The following is a 15,333-nucleotide window of genomic DNA, read 5'->3' as shown; positions in this document are numbered from 1 at the left end:
AAGGCAGCATATAATATCTGCATCAGCACATAGGGCAATTTGGAAAGAGTTTTCTAAAACTACTGTAAGTTGTACTTAAATTAAAAAAAAGAAGAAAAGTTCTACACGGAGGGTACGACATTAACAAATACATAGAGGCAGGAAGGTGTACCCAGAGCTCTGGGATACAGATGACTTCTCACCTGCCATGGTGACTTCATCTTGGAGAAGTTGGAAAAGATGATGGTGAAAGTCATGCCAAGTTATTTGCATGGATTATTTCACTGGGCTCTGTAACAATCCCATGAGTTCGTTACTATTATTGGCTCTGTTTTATAGATGAAGAAACAAAGGCTGAGAAAAGAAAACATCTGTTCTACATAATTCAGTAACATAATAGGGTTAGGTTTGGAATCCAGTGATCTATACATGGATTCTGAACTGGTAACCACCACAGTTACTGCCACCCTATAAGATTAACCAAAGCCCCACCTCCCCCGGACTTGAACCAAGAGCCATTGCTCTGAAGTCACTGGTGTTACGTTATCTTCATGTTCTGTTGGACAATAGATCAGGGGCTGAGGTTGGAGATCAGTTGGAAGTCTGATAGTCTGTAGACAAACAATATTTTCTAGATTTCTAATTGTGAATTATGGTAGCAGATGATGTAAGCCAGAAAAGTCCAATTGCTGGATAATATGGTAATTCTACTTCTAATTTCTTGAAGAACTGTCCTACTGTTGTCCATAGCAGCTACACAATTTTACATTTTCACCAACAGCACACAGGGGGTTAAATTTCTCCATATCCTCACCAATCCTTGTTATTTTAGTTGTTTTGTGTGTGTGTGTGTGTGTTTTTTAAACAGTAGCCATCCTAATTGGTGTGAGTTGGTTCTGATTTGCATTTCCCTAAAGATCAGTGATGCTGAACAGTTTTTCATGTTCTTATTGGTTATTTGTGTACCTTCTTCAGAGAAATGTCTATTCAAGTACTTTGGCTTTTTAAAAATAAGATTTGTTTTGTTGCTGTTGTTAATAAACTTTATTCTTTAAGAAAAGTTTTAGCTTTCCAGAGAAACAAGCATAAGTGGAAAATACAGAGACTTCCCACATACCCTCCCCTCCCCTCCACCTAATTTAAAATCTTGCATTAATATGGTATATTTGTCACAATTGATCAGCCAATATTAATGCATTATTAACTAGATTTCATAGTTTACACTGGGGTTCATTTTTTGTGTTGTGCATTCTATGGGTTTTAATAAATGTATAATGACATGTTTCAACACTTACAGTATCATATAGGATAGTTTCACTACCCTAAACTTTCTCTGTGCTCAGCCTATTCATCCATCCCTCCCCCACACCCTTGGCAATCACTGATTTTTTTTTTTTTTTAACTTTCTCCCAAGTTTTGCCTTTTTTACAGAATGTTGTATGGTTGAGATCTTACAGTTTGTGGCCTTTTCAGATTGGCTTCTTTCACTTAGCAACTTGTATTTAAGATTCCTCCATCCCTATTCACAGTTTGATTGCTTATTTCTTTTTTTAAATGAATAATATTCCATTGTATGTATATACCACAGTGTGTTTTTGGTTGTATCTGTCTTGGAAATTATGCATAAAGCTGCTATAAACATCCATGTGCAGGTTTTTATGTGGACATAAGTTTTCAATTCATTTGAGTAATTACCAAGGTGTTCAATGGCTGGATCAAATGGTAAGAATATGTTTAATTTTATAAGAAACTGCTAGACGATCTTCCGAAGTGGCTGTACTATTGTGCATTCCCACGAACAATGAATGAGAGTTCCTGTTGCTCCATATCCTCGTCAGCACTTGATGTTGTCCATGTTTTGGATTTTAGCCACTATGACAGGTGTGTAGTGGTATCTCATTGTTGTTTTAATTTGCCATTTTTTAATGACATATGGTATTGAAGATACTTTCATATGTTTATTTTCTATTTGCTTATCTTCGATAAGGTGTCCAAATATTTTGCCTATTTTAAATTGGGTTGTTTGCTTTCTTATTGATGAGTTTTAAGAGTTCTTTGTATATTTTAGATACAAGTCCTTTATCAGATATGTGTTTTGCAAATATTTTCTCTCCATCTGTGACGTCATTCATTCTCTGAACAGTGTCTTTCACAGAGCAAAAGTTTTTAATTTTAATAAAGTCCAACTTGTCAGGTTTTTCTCTAATAGATTGTATTTTTGTTATTGTGTCTAAAAGGCATCACCAAACCTAAGGCCACCTAGATTTTCTCCTATGCTAGTTTCTAGGAATTTTATAATTTTTCATTTTACATTTAGGTCTATGATCCCTTTTGGGTTAATTTTTGTGTAAAGTGTAAGGCTTGTGTCTACATTCTTTTTCTTTTCTTTTCTTTCTTTCTTTCTTTCTTTCTTTCTTTCTTTCTTTCTTTCTTTTTTAATTTTGGCTTGTGGATGTCCAGTTGTTCCAGCACCATTTGTTGAAAAGCCCATCATTTCCCCTTTGAATTGCTCTTGCTCCTTTTTCAAAGATCAGTTCACTGTATTTGTGTGGGTCTATTTATGGTCTCTCTTTTCTGTCTCATTGGTATGTTTGTCTATTTTTCACCAATAGCTCACCATCTTCTTTACTATAGCTTTATGGTAAGTCTTAAAGTAGGGAAATATCGGTCACCTATTTATTTTTTTAAACTCTAAATTTTGCATTTTTAAAAACATGTGTCTGTGAATCTTTACAAATGCACATTGTTGCCTTCAGAATCTGCATAAGGCAACTGAGGTTACCACTCCCTTCTGTCTATCAGTACAACTCAATCTATCACCAGAGTGTCAGGACCTGGGATCTCTAAACCACTAGCTAGCTATTGACATCAACATCAATGCAGCAAGCACCTTCACCTCATTAAATGTTAACAAATCTTATAGAGCTTTCCACAGCCTTGGGGCATCTGTGTGGCATAGAATGTGGTACCTGGAGGACACTCAGATGATGTGGCCAGAGTAGAGGTAGACTGGGGGAGGCAGTAGCAGGCTGACCACCTGTCTTACTGCCTGTTGAGCCATGTTCAGAGCTGAGTTCTGGGATGGGGCCTCTCAGCTAGGCGCTGCTATCAGGCTCTGACAGGCTGCCCATCATCCAGTACCCTTCATTTGGTTCACTGACCCCAGCCTTCTCAATACTTATCAATTCCTCTATTCCCTTCTTAGGATGCCACAGTCCTCCTATTAGATCTCTGAAGTTGCATCCCTGAACACTTTCCTCCTTTGACCCACAAAGACAGATTACACACACACACACACACACACACACACACACACACACATACATTTCCCCCTCCTGCCACATGTGATGTAAAGAAATAGATTTTGTGTCCCAAAGTGAGTCATCATCTCCATCTAGAACACACTCAATAAAAAGAGAAATTTAACCTCTGACAGAGCATTGTCCCAGTTGTGCACATTTTCATTTGCTAATAACCTGGATATAATCCACACTACATATGGTGTACATATGTACATTTTCTCTGTCTCTTGAGTATACATTCCTGGCTGTAAGCAGCACTGGTCTTATATTGGTCTTTTCATTCAAATCCCTCCTCACCAAAACTTACCCAAAAGGAATAGCCAGGTGGTGAAATATGTACAGATGAATTATGTGAATTGTATGAATTTATATTATATGAATTATATGGTGACCAGGCCCCAAAACAGCACGGTCTGATGATATGTTCTATCAAACAAAAAACTCAAGACTTTTGCCCCATCGGGCAATTACACACAAAGAAGAAGAGGTATTCTGTTCTCTTTGGAGGAGAGAATAGTAGTCAGTAGTTCTATCCCTCACCCAGGGTAACACTCCCAATTCGAACGTCATTCTGGATAAAACGCTGTATGTAAGATTCAACAGAATCAACAGAGTCAGTCGTAAGAGAGAAAACGGGAGGAATTCTTTTCCGTGATTACTAAATACCACAGAAATCCATGGTCTCTGTAAAGAAAGCTTCACAGCATAAGGATATGTTTCCTCAAAAAGAAGATGGACATGGTTTCCAGAGCAGTATTCGGTTCATAACTCTAAATTACATACTCTAACTAAAGAAACATTTTCTCTCTTGTCATCACAATGAATAGAAACATTTTCGTGCTTATTTTTTCTTAGAAAAATAGTCATGCGGGTGATGCACTATGTTTATTCATAACTGCTTGGTGTCAGTAGACATTCAAAAGGTATCCATCCCCAACTTGAAGCACTGACAGTTTTCTACATTTTTAGCTGCCGCTAGAATGTAAGATAGATAGCAAGATAAGGGGCATATCTTCAGCTCACACTTTTTCAAGTAGCAATTAACTAGCTGGTGGATCCTGCCCTTTTCTTACTTCTCTTTTCACTTATCCACAATTTGGCCATTTCATTTCTCATCATGTCAGAAGAGAGATACCAAGAGGTAATAAAATTCAGAGTCATCAGTTTGGCCACTTTTTAATATACCTGGTCAAAGGCTATATAGGAATGGATTTTGAAGTTACTGACAAAAATTGGAGACTCAGGAATATTTGTATTTTATTTGGGTCCATGTTCTCCTTCTGCTTGGCTGATTCTTAACGTAATTGTTAGGATGTACCTTGCATACATAAACATTCAATAACTATGAATTGAATGAATTACTATATAATGCTTGGGTTTGCCACGCTAATGAAATGTGGCAATTGAAACATTTGAAATGTGGGGCTGAGGAACTGAAGTTTTACTTAAATAAAGGTTTAATTCATTTACATATGTGTTTAAATGGCCATGTGGCTAGGGGCTGCTGTGTTGGACAGTGCAGCCCACATGGAGCTTTCACAAATGAGACCACACAGCTTTTCTAACACCTTCTCCCCAGAAGCCTGCCACTCTCGCAGCATTCCAGTGGCAGATTCTAACTCAATATTTCCAAATATGAGTAATGCATAGGTATTGTTTAAAAGAAAAAATTCTTGGACCCTAGTACTGCCTCTGAATTTGATTTGCCTTTGGTACTATGTGATCCATGATGGCTCAATTTTCCCACCACTCTTCCATTATTAAACACCCACAAAACCTGTATTTGTCCCAGGTAATTACATTGTAGAGTCTTTGTGTGACTCCATGAACAAAAAAGCAGGTCCTAAACTTGCAGGACAAGGCTTATAAGGGATCATCTAAGGGACCCGAACAGGCTTTAAAATATTGTTCTTTTATTCCATTCATCCAATGAAAATCCTAAAAACAAATTTTCTCCTAGAGAATTCATAAACTCCAGTTTGATAGATACTGTTCTAACATCACTTTAAAAAATGTCCTACTTCCTGGCACTACACTACAAAAATCTTCAATTTCAGGAAGTGAGTAGCCTCAACCAGGGTTCCAACTGTGCTGACAGCCAGCCCTGGGATCAACACATTCTAGTGTCTAGTGTGCAGGGAACATGATCTCAACAAATCAGAGCCCACTATGTAGCTGGAGCTCCTTTCCCTTCTAGAGTGGTCTGCAGGGAAAAGAAAAAGAAAAGAAAAAAACTTAAACATCATACTCACCAACTTGCAGTCTGAAGTTTCATGAGAAAGTCACTTTGGTCATTTCACATCATTCGCTTAGCTGGCTCATGAGCCTGGATCTCTCTGAAACATGTAGTCTTAAAAGGGCTTCCCCAGAGGTTCTGATGTCAGTGTCAGAGTGGTTTCCACATTTCTGCCCCAGTAAGGACCATCATGCCCCCTGTGATCAATGTTCACTTCCTGTACAATGAGTTGCACTTTGGTGGTCTGGATTTGGCATACATAATTCAGCTTAAGAAGAGTGATTGGATGACGCAGCTGTATGTTTCTCCTTATGACCCATACCTGGGAAACCCTCTACAACATAATGCCTTGTAAATAACTTGACGCCCTCCTGCCTGTCTGAAATTTACAATTCTTAATTGGAACATTTAATTTTACATTGTAGGTAGTTCTAGTCTCTCCCAACAGTTTCACAAACTCCCCAATGTTACCATCCCATTGTTTTCTTTTATCTGTCCACACCCATGACCACATCAGTCATTTAGATTCACTGGCATAAAACAACACCCTCTCTAGCCTCCTCAAGAAATACAATCAAACCTGCTTATGTTTCAGGAGGTTCTTGTGGGGCTTCGTGGTGTCACGGAAGGATTGGAATTCTGTAGCAGTGGGCTCAGCTCTCCACCCCCTCCTTTCTGCCCATTCTCTGCAAACTTCCAAAGACCTATACTCTTTCCCTGTGGCCTTCCCCCCAAGCACCATTCCGTGGGGACTCTTGTCCAAAACTCCTACTTCACATTTGTTTTTGTTTTAGGAGAAAAAATGTAGTCCAGCCAAGAGCCAGTTTGCATGACTGTAACTCCTTTCATTGAATCAGATATTTTTTAAAGGAAATATTTCTGTAAGAACCTTCTTTCTTTTGTCCGTATTTGAAGTAGGATGCTTATTTTGAGTCACTAGCATAGCCAAGTGTCACAGAGCACATCACCTTCACATTTAAGCTTAGCTACATTAAAGCCAGCACAATTTCCCTGAAGAGAAATGTGCCTCCAAAGAGCACCCTGATTATGGTATTATCCCACTCAAAAGGAAATAATATTGGCAATTTGTTTGCAGGGGATGGAGTTCAATGACTGAACTCAAATCTTCAGAGGGCATAATAAAACAGTGGAAAACATTCTGAAATGATCAGAATCACTGAAGATGTGATTTCAAAAAATACAACAGGTCTTTTCCGTGAGAACTTGTCTGGTGATACAATTGTTTTAGAATCTTGAAAATCATCTGACGTTATTAAAAACATGTAGAACCAGACTACTTATAGCCTCCTACATTCTTAACTGTCTTCTAAATTTGCAGTATCATCTAAAATTAAGACATTTTCTGGATCAGAGGTATGATTTCAATATTCAAATAGGCTTGTTACTTAAACGTTACAGAGGAGCTAATTGGTAGTCACCCAACCTCAGAAACTTATATTCTATTGTGTGGGAAGGAAATAAAGCCCAGGGTAGCCCGGACTTGTTTTCATGGCGGTTGCAGGGTTCCACAAGAAAGGCAGAAGCATGAAATGTCTCTTGAGATCCAGACTCAGAACTGACACAGTGTCACTTCTGCTGCATTTGTCCAAGCAAGTCTCAGGTCAGACCAAATTCAAAGGATGGAGAAATAGGTTCCACCTCTCTGACGAAGAACTTCAAAGCCACATGGCAAAGGGGCACGGACACAGGGACAGGAACACTTGTGGCCATTTTTGCAAGCAATCTACCACAAAGACATTTTCCTACTTCGAAGTAATTAAATCCCACAGGAGTAGGTGGAAATTTTACCCAGGAAATTCCTGAGGGAAAACAACAGGGTTGTCATCCATAATTGTTATCAATTAATAAAAAGTTACTCACTGTTGTTTCTCTTGGAAGAGATTTTCCACTTACTTACTCAGTCCTGTCCCTGTTCCAGTCACACATGATCTCTTCCACCTTCTCTGGTTTTCTTGAAAAAAAAAAGACAAGAAAAACTTAATGGGCGATTGCTGGTGATTGCTGTCTAAAACTTTACTCTGATAGTTGATAGTTGATGTACGTGGCAAATGTTTGTGATATTTGACCTGGATGGGGAAGTTTTACAACTCTAAGGATTTAATAAAAGACCTATATGCTCCCCTATGGGGCACCATCCATAAAGTTCGGCACACACTTGTCTAAGAAAAAAAATTTATAAAATGTTTTTATAAACAGCACTGCACTTAAGATGCAAGCTTGGATAAGGACTTGAGGGTCAGACAGGGAGGCTAAATGCTACTTATGAGACATCCTGGCCACGGACTTGGGCTGCATCAGTAGTGAAACTCCCTTGCGGACTTTCACCAGTGGGGGGCTGAAATGCAGGCTTGTGGGCATGTGTGGGCAGATCCTCCTAGACGGGTGTTGTCCAACAGCAGAATAATGTGAGCCACCTGCAGAATTTTAAGTTTTCTAGTATGGGCATACCTTGTTTTATTGTGCTTTGCTTTATTGCACTTCACATATATTACATTTTTAAAAATTGAAGGTTTGTGGCAACCCTGTGTGGAGCAAATCTCTCGGCATCCTTTTCCCAACAGCATCTTCTCACTTCATGTCTCTGTGTCACATTTTGGTAATTCTAGAAATATTTCAGATCTTTCATTATTATTATAGTTGGTATGAGAATCTGTGACCAGGGTTGGTGTTACTACTGCAACCTGCTGAAGGCTCAGATGATGGTTAGCATTTTTTAGCAATACTTATTTTTAATTAAGGTGTATACATTGTTTTCTAGACATAGTGCTGTTGCATACTTAATAGACTACAATACAGTGTACATGTAACTTTTATATGCACTAGGAAGCCAAAAAATTCATGTGACTCACTTTATTGTGATATTTGCTTATATTGAGGTGGTTTGGAAATGAGCCCACAATATCTCCAAGGTATGCTTGTAGTCACATTTTAAAGGTAAAAAGGAAAAGGTGAAATTAACTTTAAGGATATATTTCTTAACTCTGTGTATCCCAAATATTAGATTGTCAATAAAGTGTGACACTCGTTTGGCCTTTGAGGGCATAAAGTATGCCGTGGTCCTGTCTGCATGCTCTGTGTCTAGGCCATCCCAACTATTTTAATCATATACTCTTAATCCTTCAATTACATGAACAACTTACATTGTCCCTGAGTTCCACTTAATAGATTATCAGATGACACAAATTCCTTAGACATGGAGTAAGTCTGATGTTTAGACTAGTGTTAGAGAGACAACCTAGAAAGCATTGTAAGAACAGTCCTTGGCTGCCTCAGGGTCCTTCATAGGAACATATATTTATTTTCCAGTAAATGGATTTCATGTAGTTTACACTTACAGCTCCCATTTGACTCTGAGCCCTATGACAGCTATTTTTTTCTGCTATAAAAGCACTTAGACTCTTAACTCCCCTTGGTGGGGATCCCTTCAAATATTCATAAAGTTTTCTGTAAATGCCTGAGTTTACTTTCTATACCTGTAAATATATCAGTAAAAGAAGAATCATATATCAAGCCAAGACAGGTTCAAACTTTAGCCTGAGATTCTCTTTGAAGTCAACAATCTCTAAAATACAAGTCACAGTTTTAAAAATGATTTTCTGGACAAAGAAATTCAGGGTCTGAAAGGAGGGGAAATGAGAGCCAAAGGAAGAATTCTCAGTGGCTGGTAGACCCCAAAACTGGACCTACCAACCTGACCAACATTAATGGCATATTTAATGGGCATGAGTCCACATGGTTGAGAATATCAACAAGGGACCTCTTGGTTTTTATCTCTCTAATCTTTTAGTCAATAAACCAAAAATTATTTAACATTTTCTACCGTGCAGTGCTGGGCGAGGAACAATAGACAGTGCTGCAAGAACGTAAGTCATGATCCCTTCCATCAAATTGCTTAAATTGTATTTGGTAAATAAGCCCAAGGTCACCTTGAGCCACTGTTCCTCCTTATTTCCTTTGTGTAAAATCCCTTCAGTGGAGCAGGGTTCCCTCCTTAAAAGCCTTTCCTATCACACCAATAATACACTATGTCATAACTTACTTTATTATTTTTAATTATTGCTATTATTACTTTATTATGACCTTGAAAATACATTAAGTGATAGATAAACATTTAATTGGGGCTCTTTCTGCCTCTAATTTGGTTAAGGTCATAAAAAGCTGGGAAGAAAACAGTAGGTGGTAGGTACTTGCACCTTTAAAAATGAGGGGTAGGTTAGGCTACAACATGCAGAAGACCCTGGGAATAAGAAGTTTTGTGGCTTGAGCCCAACACTCACCTCAAGTGTAAGAAAAGGTTAAAACATCTCAGAAAGAGAATTTGGGAGAGTTGTTGGTTTGCTGTGAATTTCCCCTCCCTCATCCAGGGTTTGTCCCCAGTCTGATGGAGGCTTTTGGAGACAATGTCCCCTATGTGGTGCAAAATACTCAGTGGGAAAATCTCATGGAGATAAACAGACTGTGGCCACCCCTACTAGTTAGTAAAGTGAGAAGCTTTAGCTATAAATGTAAGTAAGAGTTTTGAGTAGTGCCTGGGACTGGATACTTTTACTACTTAAATGAAACTGTTTTGTGCCTAAAAGTGATTGGAGAAATGTTTTATTGTTGGAATGATGATATGAGTTGAAGAAGTGCTGGAATTGGACCAACATTTCATCCAGAAGAAAGAACTAATTTCACAGAGAATTGTACTAAGTTGCAGAGAGGAAAAATAGTGTTATTTTACGATTGTTCCTTCTAGAGCTTGTTCTTTCAACACATCAGTTACACATATTTCTGTGCTTGCTGATTTCCTATGTTCTCCATTGGAACATAAGCTCCCCAAGGGCAAGGACCTTATCTCTTTTTTTATCATTGATTCCTCTGAGCCTAGAAAAATGCCAAGCATGTTGTGAGTTCTTAATAAATATTTGTTGATTGAATGCATAAGTGGGTAGTTGGACATAGGGGATTAGGAGCTTTTCTACATGATTTTATTTTATTTCTTTTTTCTTTTTTGCCAAGAAAATTTAAGTTTATTTGGGACAGAAATTGCTTTGGATTTTAAATCCACATTTCCTGACTTGGACAGATGTTGCTTTTTAAAAATTAAAAAGAAAATTATTTTTATCATTTCCTTTTTCAAAACTTGAAGTATAGTTGATTTACAATGTTGTGTTAGTTTCAGGTGTACAGCAAAGTGATTCAGTTATACATACATATATACCTATTTTTCTCAGATTCTTTTCTCTTATAAGTTATTACAAAATATTGAGTATAGTTCCCTGTGCTATACAATAAGTCCTGTTGCTTATCTATTTTATATATAGTACTGTGTATATATTAATTCCAAACTGCTAATTTAATGTCCTTCTTCTTTCCCTTTTGGCAACCATAAGTTGTTTTGTATGTCCGTGGGTCTATGTCTGTTCTATATATAAGTTCATCTCGGGGAGAATGACTTGGTTGAAAATTTTTTTAAGAAAGGAAATATAAAAACACTTATATATCCTTGGAGAAAGACTAGAATAGGAATAATGCCTTTCCACTCTAGCCATAATTTACGCTGGCTTCAATGGAGGAGGCTCAAAAGTCATATTGAGGCTTCCCTTGTATAAAATCACAGCTGCTTAACGATATTCACCTTGTGTAACTAAATACTACTGTGGCAGCTTTTCTTCTTCCTATGCATTTTCTCGTGTGATATTCTACTGCTAATAAAACTGTCAATTTTCTTTTACTTCAATAAAAGGTCACACATGACAACAACCCCCTTCGCCTACTAACAGCAAGAGCCTTTATTAATATTTTAAATGTACACAGTGATATTTCCAAAAGGTCAGATTTTTTAAGAGACATAAAATGTCAGTCCTAATTCTTTTCCCTCCTTTTCTCTGCCCCACATCACTACTATTTTGCTCTTCAGCCTCAGATATTGTGCTTATTATAAATGATGTTCAACCAGGTAAACATCAGGTAGGGTATCAGGTAAGGGGCATAGCACGGGAGGCACACGTGTTTACCATCCATATTTCTCTCATGGCTAAATGTACAAATGTGGTCATAAATGGGCAGCTTTCTGAATATAAAGATTCTCGTGAGTCATCACCAACAGGTCTTAGGATCTTAGTCCTTTTTCCAATACTCTATTAGTTATTTACTGCCATGTAACAAATTACCCGAAAATATAGAGTTTTCAAACAACACACATTTATTTTGTGAGTCAGAAGTATGAGAGTGGCTTAGTGGGTCCTCAGGCTTTGGGTCTCTCAAAGGTTGCAGTCAAGAGGTTGGCTAAAACTGTAGTCATCTCAAGACCCAACTAAGGTAGGATTCACTTCCAAGCTCACTTTTGTGGCTATTGGCAGGATTCAGTTTCTCCCAGGCTGTTGGTCTGCAGATTAGATTTTGGGCAGAATCCTCCCCCCTTGGCATCTCCATAGGGTAGCTTACAACACATCAGCTGACCTCCCTATGAACAAGCCTTTGAGAGGGCGAGAGAGGGCAAGCAAGATGGAAGATGGGGTTTTTGTAACTTAAATCATGGATGTGACATCTCATTATTTTTGCCATATTCTGTTTGTTAGAAGTCAGTTACCAGGTCCAGTCCACATAACGGGAGGGGACCATATAAAGGCATGGATACCAGGAGGCAAGAACCATTAGATTCCATCTTATAGGCTGCCTACCACAAATATGCAGCATGGATTTGCACCAGTGGAAAAAAAAAAACAGAAAGACAGAAAGAAACTACTGATTGTTTACTATATGACAGGCACAGTGCTAAGAATTTTATATGAAACAATTCATTATCTTAGAAAAATTCTGTAAGATGGGTGCTATTAATATCCGCATTTTATAGGTGAAAAAACCGAGGCTCAGGGACATAAGGCAACTTCTCCAAGATTTCATGACTGGTCTGAGGCAGACCCTGCCTCTTAATGTCTATACCACACAACCTTATCCTGCTCCCTTTCAAGCCCTCCTTTGTGATCAGTGACAGACATTTACAAAGATAGCTGGCTGGTATTTGGATCACACCACTGGCTATAAGAGGGTGTACAATGCACCAGGTTACTCAAGAAGAGAACCCTGACACATAACAATTTTTTTCTCTGCTAGGAATGAGAGATAGAAGTTAGTCAGATGTGGATGTTACTTCGAGAAGCTACTGTGTGGAGGGGAGACTGAACTGTAAAAATCCCAACATAAGGCAGAATGACAATGAAAAATTCTACCTGGGGAAGGTAGCATCGTAAAAGGATTTGCTCACTCGGTTTGCCTAAGAAAGCTAAAACGTGGCTTCTGACCATGGATAATTCGTAAGGATTCTACTCTGCTCCTTGTGAGGACATGATTTGAAAAAATGTCTAACAGCTAGGCTTTACTAAACCAGTGCCAGTTGCTGAAGTGCAGAAGTTTCTTCACTGGTTTAAATTCTCTAAACTGGTAATTGTATTTAATTTGGTGTACATAGAACCCTTTAGGTACTTAATAAAAACTGAGAAACTTCTATTTAGACAAAGTAAGATATACACAACATTATTACAATATCTGTTTTTCTGTGTCACCGGAATTTCAGAAGCTACTGAGGCTTTAGCTTTAAAGCACCTCTTTCTTTGGTGTTAAGATAAAGTCAATAAACCACTTTATTTAAATATCAGGATATTGATGAGAATTACTTGTTAATAATCATTAGTATCTTTTGCATGTATCCTGGACAGTTAAGTTAGAGCATAATGTCTAGTCAAGGAAGCAGTGCCAGAATACTCCAGAAGGAACTATTATCTATTCTATCTTTTATCCATGCAAATGAGTGTCACCCCCAGTGCGGTGTCAGTGAACTCCTCGAGGGGAGCTAGAATTCCCACACCTGTCCAGTAATAACAAGGAGTATCCTCACCTCAGTAGTCAACAGAGGCCAAGTGGAGAACCGGGAATTCAATCTCCATCTAACAGTAATGAGGTGGTCCTCCTAGCCCCTTGCACTGCTGAACTGTGTAAGAGAAAGCCAACTGAAACAGGAGGTTTAAATAAGATCCAGAGTCTTATTTAAACATAATACAAACATATGCAGGTTTCAATCAAAAAATCATTTGTCATACTAAAGACCAGGAAAATCTAAAACCGAACTAAGAAAGACAATAAAATAAAGATGAACAAAGCCCCTGGGACCTGTGGCACTAAAATAAATACCTAATATTTGTGTCATTAGACTCCTGGAAGGAGAAGAGAAAGAGGGCAAAACTGAAAAATAAATAATGGCTGAAAACTTCCCAAATTTGACAAGAGACATAAACCTACTGAGTCAAGAAGCAGAGTGAATCTTAAACAGGATAAACTCAGTAAATGCACACTGAGACATATCACAACCTAACATCTGAAAACTGAAGACAAAAGAAACCAAATAAACAAAAAACAACCCCAAAACTCTATACCTTACCTATAGGGGAAAAAAAAACTTGAATGACAATGGATATCTCATCAGAAATGATGGAGGTCATATGGAACAGTTGCAACAATTTTCAAGTGTTGAAAGAAAAGAACTGATAACCCATAATTCTGTACCAAGTGAAAATATCCTTCAGTAATGAAGGGAACATCAAGGCCTTCTCAGATGAAGGGAAACTAAGAGATCTGTTGCCAGGAGACATTTCCTAAAATAAAAAAAATTCTATATACAGAAAGGAAATGATAAAAAAAGAAATCTTGGGGAAACACAGTAAGCACAAATGTGGGTAAGCACAGTGGACTTTCCTGCTCCATCAACCAACAGGGTCTAACTGACGTTTATAGAACAAATCACCCAACAACAGCAGAATACATATTGTCTCAGACATTCACAGAACACATACAAATATAGACCATATCTTGGGCCATAAAAACAAACCTCAACAAGTTTCAGATAATTGAAAAGATGCAGAGTGTATTCTCTGAGCAAAATGGAATCAAACTAGAAATCAGTAACAGAAAGATAATGGGAAAATATCCAAAACTTGGAAAGTAGACAACACAGTTTCTCTTTAGAAGTAATGAATTTAGGGAATTTAGACATCATTGAAACTACAGGGTAGCCACACAAAATGATGGTGTGAATCTAATAACCAACATAGAGACAACTTACAGAGATTGTAACTGAAATTCAGTACTTAACAGGGATTCAGTAACTGTATACATTATAGGTATTTTCCACATTTCCTTCTTTCATGGAATATTAGAAAAACCCACTTTACAGAAAAGTAGACGCCATGCTTGACAGCCACAGGACAGCTATTAGCCATTCCAAGCTATTGGGAACTGCTAGCTGGTACCATCTAAGTAAGGATCATATTGGAAAGAATTTAGAAATATGTAGACATTGAGGCTCAGATGGACATCAAAAGGAAGATCCAAAAGAGAAATGGTTTTTACTAAACATATTTATTTCAAAATAGAATTTAAGGAAATATGTTTCAGAAGAAATGTGGAAATAGTCAGCTTACCCATCTCAATCAAAGTAGCAGGAAGCTAAGATTTGAGCCCAGTTTCTGTCTTTAGTCATATGCTCTTTCTATAGTACCATTCTGTCTCTCTCCAGAGGCAAGAGTAGGTCATATACCATTGTTGTGTCAACCTTATTTCAATTTCTACTGCCTCACATTTAAGAATAATTTATTTAAAAATAAACAGGTGAAGTATATGTATAATCATCCATACCCTGATGTACAGGACACAAACAAAAGAAATGAACAGCAGAACACCTGGAACAAAGTCTCATTACTATTATTAACATTTGTAAGACTTTAATAAAAGTCCATTATCTTTCAGATACCTGGGCTT

At 37.8% G+C, this 15,333-nt stretch overlaps 1 long non-coding RNA gene across 1 annotated transcript in view; it reads right to left on the bottom strand.

Moving 5' to 3' along the window:
- Positions 1-266: 266 nt before the first annotated feature.
- Positions 267-15,333, bottom strand: part of LOC141276602 (uncharacterized) — a 53,624-nt gene continuing 38,557 nt past the window's right edge. Inside the window, exons 3-4 of the long non-coding RNA XR_012326499.1 lie at positions 7,399-7,489; positions 267-307 (exon numbers count right to left, since the gene is read on the bottom strand). This is a non-coding gene — a long non-coding RNA (uncharacterized lncRNA). The remainder of the gene's footprint in view (positions 308-7,398; positions 7,490-15,333) is intronic.

Source organism: Tursiops truncatus, chromosome 15 (assembly GCF_011762595.2).
Source record: "Tursiops truncatus isolate mTurTru1 chromosome 15, mTurTru1.mat.Y, whole genome shotgun sequence".
Lineage (NCBI taxonomy): Eukaryota > Metazoa > Chordata > Mammalia > Artiodactyla > Delphinidae > Tursiops > Tursiops truncatus.
Note: the sequence above shows the minus strand (reverse complement) of the source record. Positions and strands in the feature narration are given on the sequence as shown.